At 65.8% G+C, this 10,617-nt stretch overlaps 1 protein-coding gene across 1 annotated transcript in view; it reads left to right on the plus strand.

Moving 5' to 3' along the window:
* The window catches only part of NTSR1 (neurotensin receptor 1), a 42,438-nt gene that overhangs the window by 8,259 nt on the left and 23,562 nt on the right, over positions 1 to 10,617 (plus strand). The gene's annotated exons all lie outside the window — the stretch shown is intronic.

Genomic DNA, 10,617 nt, shown 5'->3' on the forward strand with positions numbered 1-10,617 from the left:
GAATTGGTCTGTTTTGTCTAAGTTTGCAAATTGGGAGGCATAAGGTTGTTCATGGTTTTCCCTCATCACCCTTCTAATGCCTGCAGAGTCTGAACTAAGAGCCCTCTTCCATTCCTGATGTTGGTAATGGGTCTTCTCTCTTTTAGCTTGGATGGGAGTTTAGCAATATTAGCTGTTTTTTTAAGATCCCACTCTTGATTTCATTGATTTTCTTTGTCATCTTTTAGTTTTCAATTTTATTTACTTAGGCTCTTATTTTTATTTTTTTCTTTCCCTTGATTGTTTTGGGTTTAATTTGCTCTTGTTTTCCTCTGTTTCTTAATGTGGAGCCTTAGATTATTGATTGGAAACCTTTATTCTTTTCTAATATAAACATTCAATGCTATGGATGTCTCCTAAGCACTGCTTCACTGGCATCCAAACATTTTGAAGTGTTGCATTTTAATCCTTTCTTACTTTTCTTAAGACTCCTTTTTAACCCTTGGGTTATTTAGAAGTATGTTGTTTAATTTCCAAATGTTTGGCGATTTTCCAGGTATCGTTTTGTTATTCGCTTCTGCTATAATTGCATTATGTTTAGAGGACACGCTTGCATATTTCCATTCTTCACGTTGGTTAATGTTGGTTCTGTGGTCCAGGGGCCACAGTCTGGCAGTGAGGCTTGGCCAGTGTCTCAAACAATTGCCCAAAGCATTGTCTTCAATTTTATAGTTGTTTGTGACAGGAGAGAGAGTCCAGTGCCTGAGTGGAAGTCGACTGGATTTTAAACACTGCCTACTTTCCAAACTCTCTGGGGAAGCTTGTGATAAAAGACTTGGGTCCAAAGGAATTATTAAAACAATGTTGCCCAGGAGTAACCAAGAAGCAGAGTTATGCGCGAAGTGGAGCCGCCGTGTTGGTGTGTATCTTATGCTGAGGCTTATGAAAAAGACCGACATTATTTGGACTTAAACATTTTTAGCTCATTGTCTGTTAAAGGTGAATTATTGTAAATTTCAATAACTCTCCTCTGACATGGTTAAAGGTTAAGAGCATTCTTGAGGGGGTTGCACTCTCGTAACATGACAACGGTTCCTCTATTTTTAAAAAAACACAGCCCTTCCAACTTCGCAGCCATCTGCCGCGCGTCCAGGCCGCTCAGGGGCGCGCCCCAGTCGTCAGGCTGCACCCCAAAAGGGGGGCCGCTGCACCGGGGCCATCCCTTCCCGGTTGCTTGGCAGGAGCTCGAGCCCCCGGGGGTCCAGAAGGGGCCGAGGTGGGCCTGGGTCGCCCAGCTGGCCGTGCTTTTCAGGGCTGACCTCGGCCTCACCTGGAAGCCGTCCGGCCCGGGCCGTTTGCCCGCGGGCTGCGCGCAGTAGGAAGCGGCTGTCTAGAGGCCGCTATTTATTGTCCGGCCCGAGCCAAGGCTGGACGAGCCCGGCTTCCTCGGGGGCAGAGGCTCCTGCTGAGCAGGGGTCTCCCAGCCCAGGGGGTCCCTCTCTGAGACCGTCCCCAGCGAGAGGGTCCCCACAGCCTCCCACCTCCCTCGCCCCTCGGCAGCGACGGGCTGGGGGCAGGGCCCGGCCTCGGAGAGCACCTGGCTGCGTCCGCTCACCCGGCAGTGCGCTCATGAGGGCTCCTCTCTCCTGCCATGAGGCCCCCCAGAAGCACGGCCCCCCGGGGCAGGGCACAGGACCCCCGACAGCCTCAGGAAGGAGAGAGCCGCCCCCCGGGGCCCCTCTGCGCCCCACGGGGTGCCCACGGCCGAGCGGGCCCCGGTGCTGCCCGGGCCGAGGCCGTCTTGCTGCCGCCCGCTGGACGTCGGCTCGGCCTCAGGCCCAGAGGCACCTCCTGGGCCCCAGAACAAGACGCAGTGGGCACAGGGGGCAGGCGCCGCTCCCGCAGCCGAGGCCTGACCCCGGACCCCTGTGCTGCCCTGAAGGCCGAGGCCCCCGCCCCTGGGGTTCGGGCCGTCACGCCTTGGCCTGCGGCTGCGGCCCCTCCCATCAGTCTGTCTGGCTGGCTCAAACATCCTCCTCCGGGAGGACACAGGGTCCTGCCTCAGGGCCCAGCCCAGTCCCGTGTGGCCCCTTGTAACTAAAGTCTCCAGAGACCCCAGCCCGCTCAGGGCCGGCTCGCGGGATGGGGCGTGGGGCCGGGTCTTCTAGGGGCTCGGCTCCCCACCTAAGAGAGGACACGGGGCGTCGCCGTCCCCCAGGCCGCGGCCACGGGCGCCTGTCTCCGCCGGCGCCGCATCGGGAGCTTGTGTGGGCCGGGGGTGCCCTGGGGACCCCTGCCCGTTGCAGCGCACCCTGGAGGCCTTGCAGGGCCCAGGGGGACCCAGCCGTGCGGCACAGGCCCCACCAGGGCGGGCTGCGCTTCCTGCCGTTTGTTTCCCCGACAGCTTGTTTAGAAGCAGCGGCTCCAAAGTGCTGAACGTGCGCTCATGTCCCAGTGGGGTGCGAGCCGGGAGGTGCTCTGCTCCTGTTTCAATCCAGCAGGGCGGACACACACCTGGGGAAAGCCCAGCCCAGGTCCCTCTGCGGGGGTCCCGGGACCCCGTGTCTGCGTTGCTGGGGGACACCACGGCAGAGCAGCCCAGGCCGGCCTAGACCAAGGCGTCCCCTCCCCCATGGGCCAGAAGCCCAAATCCAGGTGCCGCCAGGGCTGGGGCGACAGCGAGGCTGGGGTCCCAGCCACTCCCGCCCTCAGGCCCGGGGCCCCCTTCGGGGCAGCCCACCACGCCACAGGTGGCCCCGATGGATGCTCTCAGGTCGCCATCAGCACCGGCTGTGCCGCGAGCCCAAGTTCAAACTCAGTTCCCGGTTCCACTGGGGAACCCAGGGTCCCTGAGGATCCCCCCAGCCTCTGGAGGACGTGCGACGCTCACAGCCGGTGGGGAGGGGCTGTCCGTCGCCCCCAGCCCCGCTCTGCTGCCCTCGCGCCTGCCCTCGGTGCGCCCCCAGCCTTACCCAGCCTCGGCCTTCCCCTGAGGGCCGCGTGGCCACACCTGCTTCGGGCCGTGGCTCCCAGGGGGGGTGTGGCGCAGAGCCAGCGGTCAAGAGGCCACCCTGGCTGAGCGAGACCAGGTGGGGGCCGCCAGCCGCTGCGGACTCGCTGCCTCGGGCAGGACCTGGAGCTGGCCTGGCCAGGGCAACGTTCGGCACAGGATTCCGGCGCTCCCTGCACGCCTCCTGCCGAGCGCGGATAGAATTCCCCGACCCCCCAGCGTGCTGTCCACACGAGGGGCATCCCAGGCCGACTGTCCTGGGAAGGGTCAGCTGGGGTCGCGTCTCGGGCGCCCCGACGGGCATGTGTCGGGCGAGGCAGAGCTTCCCCGGATGCTCCGGCCCCCAGGGCCTGGCAGTCCCCACGTCCCTGCGTAAACGTTACGGCACCCTCGAGTGGAACCCTCGTCTCGTTTCTCCTGCCCGAGAGGGTCCCAGTGGGAGAGCGAGGCCTGGGGCTGGGGTGGGGTGGGGGTCCCGCATGCTCTCTTTACGAAGCACCCAGGGTTCAGGTTCCAGTGGGCACCCGGAGGCCACTGTGCTCCCCATGTCCCCCCGACCCACTGCGTGCAGACCCTGGGAGCCACTAACCAGACGCACGCGCAGGCCTCCCGGGAACAAAGGCACTGCACAAACATCCGCGCGTTTCTTCGTCATGTCACAGGTTGGGGGCTCCAGTGGGGCTCCCCACCACTAACAAAGCTGGGGCCCCTGCGCTCCCCCCGTCACGCCAGGCCACGGCCGTGGGCTACTCCTCTGCCTCTGGCGAGTTTTGAGACCCTCGGGGCTGCCCTGCATCTGTCCCGCCACCTAATCGGGGCGCTGGCGCGAGGACAGCACCGAGGGGGCTGGGAGGGTCAGGCTGGAGTCGGCAGCGATGCCAGCGTTGCCCACAGGCCCCTGGAGCGCCCGAGACCGGGGCTGCGTCATCGCTCCCCACGGAGGAGCCCCCTCCCCAGGGGGCCCCCGGCCCCGCCCCTCAGCCCGGGACTCGGGCGGGGGGCTCTCCTGAGCATAGCACCTCCGTGCCTCTTGACCCTCAGCCGCACCGCGTGGCGCCTGCCAGGGGCCCTCCAAATCCCGTCCCCGTGTTGAGTCGCTCAATGACCAGTGCCAGGGTCCCCACCTGCCCGCCGTTCCCCCCGCCCCCCGGCCCGTGTCCGCGAGGACGGAGGGTGGGCTCCCCAGGGTCTGGTGACATTGGCCACGACAGCCAGGCCGGGTGGGAGGCCGGGTGGGCATGAGCTCCCGGAGAGGCGGGCAGGGAGTGGGCGCCAGGCACGCGAGGGGCGAGCAGTGTGCCCCTGCGTTGAGCTTCTTCCCTGGCCTGGCTGAGGCCCCATCCCCGGCGGAGCCGCTGCCCGAGGCCGCACGGGCGGCGCCCTGGGAGGAATTCTCACCAGCGGTCATCGTCCTCGGAGGTCCTGTGGCCGCCAGCCTGCGGCAAGACGGCCCGAGAGCTCCATCGCCTGCTGGATGCCAGAGCCACCGGCAGAGAGCCCGTCCCACCCAGGAGCCACCGGCGTACGGCGGCTTCGAGCTGGGCGACCGGGGCGCAGGCCTGTGTCCTTACTAGAGCCACCGCCTGAGGAGAGCCGCAGGCCAAAGGGCGCGGCCGCGGGGAGAGCCGCCACCTCCAGCTCCAGAGGCTGCCCCTTGGCAACCCCACAAACAGCCCCTTGAGAGCCAAGGGGAGAGGCCTTGGCTCATTCAGGGGGGCCTCCAGGGAGAGGCGCCCTGAGCCCGCCTTGAGGGCTGGGGGAGGGGGTGGGCCCAAGACGGGGTCTGTTCACAGATCCTCCCAGGTTCCCCCGGCACCCACGCTCTGACTGGCTGGGAGGGATGTTGAGCTGCTGGGGCAGGGGCCTCCACATTGCCCCAGACCCCGCCTCTCCCCACCGCTGCCTCGGCGCAGCCGTCAGCCCCACCCACCGCCAGGCTGTTCCCATCCACACCCTCAGTTAGTAACGAGGGCAAAGCTGGGTAAGCAGCGTCCAGTCAGCACCCGGCACGGCATTGGCACAGAGCCTGGCACAGCATTGGCATGGCATCAGCAGGCACCTGGCACAGCATTGGCACAGTGTCATCATGGCGTCGGCACAGCGCCCGGCAGGGTGTCGGCACAGCGCCCAGCACAGCGTCAGCACAGCGCCCAGCACGGTGTTGGCACGTGCCTGGCATGGCATTGGCGTGGCACCTGGCACAGTGCCTGGCATGGCATCGTCACAGTGTCACCAAGGCATCGGCACAGCATCAGCATCGTGCCCCGCATGGCATTGGCACAGCGCCTGGCACAACATCGGCATGGTGTCGGCACAGCCCCTGGAGCTCTTCTGGTGATCGGGCGCTAACAGCGCGTGAGCAGAGCCCCCGCCGTGGGTGTTTACCGTTCGGTCTCTAGCCGCGGCCGAGCTCGTTTCTCACCTTCCCTGAAAAGCCGTTTCTATTCCGCGGAAATCAAAGCCGCCTATGGCTGCAGCCGCCCGTGTCCTCGGGCCGTGAGTCCTCGGGGGTGGACAGGTGCTCCGCGGCGCCGTCGCCTGTGCAGTGAGACCTGATTTTCGTGCCTGAGCCTTGTGCAAAAAGGAGAGAAAAGAAAGACGAGCTGGGAAAGGAAGCGGCCCCAGAGGCTGCAGTGCCAGCGGGGGGAACGCCCTGCCCAGCGCCCTCCAGCTGCCCAGCGAGACAAGAGCTCTGCCAGACCCACCCCGGGAGCTCGGCCGCGGGACCCAACGCGCCGTCCCTTGCCCTGGGTGCAGGGCAGACAAGGGGCTTGGCTGGCTCTCGCCTGGGGGTGCAGACCGGGAGCAGCACCCCAGCCCTTCCGAGCACCCGTTCCTCCCCCACATCCCGGTAGCGCCAGGTGGCACCCGGCTGGCAGGGAGCCGGCCCCCGCCCCACGCACCACACACGACGCCCGAAGCCACCCCCCCGGCCGCTGCCCACAGACCACCCAGATCGGCTCCTCGGCTGGGCCTGCAGCCGTGGGGGAGGCCGCTGGAGGGGCCGTCCAAGTGGGGAGGCTTGGGGGAGGCCGCCCTCCGGGAGCCCCAGGAGCAGCCGGGCACGTGCAGGTCTGTGGCTCCTGGGCCCTGGCAAGAGGGTGCCCCAGCGAGGGAGCCCCGGAATCGTGCTCTGGCCGTGGGGGTGGGGTGGGGGGAGGGGCCGTGACCCGGGGTGGGGTGGGGGCGGAGGAGGGGGGAAGGGGCTGAGCCGGGGGCAGAGTCAAGCCTGGCCCCCCGGACCCCTCAGGCATCTCTGGGCAGAGCACGTGGCTCGGCGCAAACCAGGGACATGGGCTGGGGAGGGCGAGAGCGCAGCAGCCTCCACTGGTGGCAGCAGCCTCCACTGGTGGCAGCAGCCCATGCGCCGTGACGGCTCTGGGGCACCCAGCTCACCCCGTGTCCCTGCCGGCCCCACCCCGTTCCTGGCCCTGGGCGCCCCGCAGGCCGTGTCCTCGGGGGGCCTGGCCAGGGCGGGGCAGTGTCCGGGGGGAGCAGCCGTGGGCATCGGGGTCTTGGATCCGCAGGGAACTCAGCAGGGCCTGAGGAAGGCAGAGCCAGGCCCCTGGAGTCACCATCGGGGAAGGGACCCTGTGGCCGGGACCCCGCCCTCCTTGGCGCCGCCTGGGTCTGTGTCTGTGCACCCACCCTTCCCGGAATGCTCTCCTTTCCGCTGGCAGCGGGGCGGGGGCCCAGGGTGGGCACTGCGGGCAGCGGGGGTCTGGGTGGGAGGCTGAAGTGAGGGCGGCCGGGCGGCCAGCACCCCGTGGACGGGGCTCAGGGGGCTCCGGCCACAGCCGCGTCTCTTGGCTCCGCCCGTGGGCACCGTCTCAGGGCCTCGTCCTCGCTGTCCGCGAGCGGGGTGTGAAGTCTCGTTTGGGTGGGCCTCCCGGCATCGTTGTACGTGACAACCGCGAGCAAGTGAAAACCACGCGACGGAGGCCAGGCCGCTCCTCGCCGCACAGGGGTCTGGCCCGTCCCCTGGTGGCAGCCGCGGGACGAGGCTGCCCCACGCGGGGGGCAGGGGGCCCTCCCCCAACAAGGCTTCTCGCCAGTGAAAAAGCCCAGGGGACCGACAGGGGCGGCCCAGGCGGGGTGCTGGCGCGGTGCCCACTCGGCCTCGCCCACGGCCGGCCCTCCCCCGAGCAGCCCCTGGTCCCCCTGCACCGTGGGCGGGGCCACGCTGCCGGCAGGACATCTGTGGGCAGCAGGCGGAGGCCCGGGCGCCCTCCAGCCCTGCTCTCACCGGCTGGGTGACATCACCTCGGCCTCAGTTTCCCCATTTGAAAGGTGGAGGTTCAACTGCCCTTCTTGGGGGGCGGTAGGAGTGACTGAGTTGACCAAAGCAAGCAGCCACGCCAGCGTCTGTGGACTGAAGACCAGCTCTGGCTGGTGCCAGCGAGTCCAGACGTGTGGAGACCCCCAAGCCTCTGTCAGCCGTGGACCTTGGGAGCTAAACCGTTTAATCGGGAAGTTCATCCTCGCACCTAACCGCGGTCTCTCTTGCTTGGGTTCAGATGGAGCACGTTGAGCTCCCACACAGCCAGGCTCCTGCATCCTGGGGGCGTGTGCTTTTCACCCAGCATCCCCCAAACCGGAGGCGGACGGGGCCGTGGGAGCAGGTGAAGGGGCCCACAGGCAGCCCCGGGCCACGCCGCCACGGCAGCACGCAGCGCGCTCCCCGGCCCGCCCGTTCCAGGCGCCAGCTGTGGTCCCGGCAGGCTGTCCCCACGCGCCGAGCCTGGGACGGGGCAGCTGCCCGCGGTCACCGGCCCGGCCCGACCCCCGGGTGGGGCGAGGGCCCAAGAGTGCCCACCCGGCGCCAGGGCCGCCCCGAGGCTGCAGCAAGCACCATGAGGAGGCGCAGCCCCACCCCCTCGGCCCTCGCCCGCTTTTCCCTTCGCCCCTCACCCCCACCTCCCCTCCCTCCCCCCTCCCCTCCGTCCCCCACCCCTTCTCAACTCTCCGTCCCCCCACCTGTGGGGTCACAGCAGGTCACAGGGCCAAGGGGCAGCTGTCGTTTCCAGAGCTTTCTCTGGAAGTCTGCACGGGCGGTGGGCCTTGCCAGGACGATGGTGGCCCCCCCACACACCTCCTGGGCTTCCTCCCAGCCAACGCCATGAATATTCATGGCTGTATCGGACTTGCAAATTCCAAGTAATTTAAATGCCATGAACAGGGCCTGAGTGAGTTTCGCCAGAAGATCTGTCGGAGCCGATGGGTCTTGATCGCAGGCACGAGGGGCCTCTGGGGATGCCCCGGGGCCGCCTCTGTCCCCGCGTCGGCCAAGTCCCCGGCTGGGGCAGGCGAGAGCGAGCTCACTAGGAAAACCGCGGCCGCGACGCCCTCAGCCGGGGCCCGCGCCTCCTCGCGTCTCGCCGGCCAAGGAGCGGGTCTGCAGGGACGCCGTACCCGGGCGCCCGGGATGGAGAGGAAAGCACTGGAAGGCCGGGCTGCCGTGGACCCGCAGCCCAGGGAGAGCAGGCGGCGCTGCGGGGACGGCCGCGTGGGGGCCTCGCGTCTGCGGACGGTGCCGTTTTATCCATGATTCCAAATTTTCCTGCAGTGAAGGCCACGGAGCGGAAGGCGCTCTGGGGTTCCAGGGCTGGCCGTTTTATAGCCGTAAGAAGGAAGTGAGCATGCCTCCTGCTGATCGGACAAGGGTTGGGTCATCCTTTAGGGGCCCCGAGGTCAAAGGTCATGACCTAGGGGGAAGCGGATGCAGCCTGGGCGGCTGGGCTCCCGCCTACCACACGGGAGGTTGCTGGTTCGGATCCCAGTGCCTCCAAAGAAGATGCTGAGCTGGCACGACGGGGAGGTGCAGCGAGCTTACACAAGATGACGCAACAAGAGACTCAGGGAGGAGAAACATAATGAGGCATAACAAAGCAGCGAGGGGCGCGGCTCAAGCACTTAGACGCCTCCCTCCCACGTCAGCCGTCCCAGGTTCGGCTCCCGGTGCCTCCTAAAGAAACAAGGTAGACAGACATAGCAAGTCAAAACAAGGGGAATAAATAAAATAAATCTTTTAAAAAAAAAGGTCAGGAGCTAGGAGCTGCCTGAGGGGATTTCACATTTCAGAAGATAAAGGGGAAACTCCGGAGAATGTGGGGGGTTTAGCCCTGAGGGCACCCAGGGCTTGCTCTGTGCAGTTTTACCAGGTGGGGGGACGGCGCCCCCGCCCCGCTGCCTTGGGGTCTCGGGTTCTGAGTGGGCCGTGCACACCTCCCGGGAGGAGTCACCGCCGCGGCAAGTCCTTAACCCACGTCGGCTCGGGGCGTCCCTGCCGGCCGCTGGACAGCTGCTCGCGCTCATGGCCAAGCGCCGGCCCCGAGCCCCGTGCCCCGGCGGCCCGGCCCAGCCCACCCGGCCTCCCCCACCCCAGGGCCAGGGGCTGCTCTGCGGATGAGGGGATCGAGCCCCAGGAGGCCCTTGCTCAGGCGCGCACCGCCAGCCATCGAGTCTGTGCCGAGCCCCCAGCAGCGCCCCCACCCTGTCCTCGGGGCTCAGCTTGTGGGGTGACTTCATCCGAGATGAGGCTTGATGGGGGCGGGTGCCGAGGAGAGACGACCCTAAAACGTGGTTTCTGGACACGGGCGCACCCTGCCCTAGGGTGCAAACCCTCATCCCCCTGCAGGCTTCTGGCAGCCGCTCTGTATGCCGAGGCCTCGGTGGCTGTGGACACCTGGTGGCCTCGGGAAGGCGTGGAGGCCGCAGAGGCTGTTCCGGGGCCCACGAGGCACAGTCCACGGATGGCGGGAGCTCCAGGGAGCCTCTTTCCCCGGCCCCAGCCGGGTGCCTAACCTTCGAGGAGAGCTGCTTTCATGTTCAGAAATGACCTTGAGTCGGGCAGACTCCCCCACGTTCTATTTTAGGGGTGACCGGAGGCCCTGCTCTCCTGATCACGCTGACTACAGCGGAGACGAGATGGGGCCGGTGAGACCACGCCAGGGGCATGGCTGACAGATGCCGTGGCACCTGGCGGACACTGCCCCATGGGGCTCTAGGGAGACGCTAGAGCCTGCTGGCCACGGCAGCGGCCACGGCAGCGTCCACGGAGCCCTCGAAACGTGGCTGGTCCCCGTCAGGATGAGCCTTTCGTGACAATACATGCCAGATCACAGGGCTGGGGTGGAAGGAAGAACATAAAAGAGCCCCCGGGTGCTTCTTCTGTTAGTTAAACGTGGAAAGAACATTGTAGTGTACTGAGTTCTAAAACATGTAATTAAAGTCATTTCTACCTATTTCTTTTTGCCTTACGGACGTGGCTACTAGGAAATGTTCCAATGCCTCTGTGGTTCACACTCTCTTTGGATTGGACAGTTCTGGGGCAAAAGGGCCGATCCGTGCACACAAAAACCTCTTACATGTGCTGTGGGGGTTCTCAGGGCCTCCTGCAGGCCAGCACGCCCCCGTGCCTGTCCATCTGTCCATCTGCCTTGCAGTCATTCGTTTGCTGCTCAGCGAGTGTTGGGGTGACCCTGGGTGCCAGGCACTGGTCAGCTCTGGGGGTCCCTGTTGAGTGAATCAGACACGCCCGGGTCCCCGGGGAGCCAAGGAGGAAGCCAGTACACAGCTGTCACCGATGTGGCGCGCGGCCCAGGGGAGCCAGCTCCCCCTCCTGCCAG

This window comes from Dasypus novemcinctus, chromosome 24, assembly GCF_030445035.2.
Source record: "Dasypus novemcinctus isolate mDasNov1 chromosome 24, mDasNov1.1.hap2, whole genome shotgun sequence".
NCBI lineage: Eukaryota > Metazoa > Chordata > Mammalia > Cingulata > Dasypodidae > Dasypus > Dasypus novemcinctus.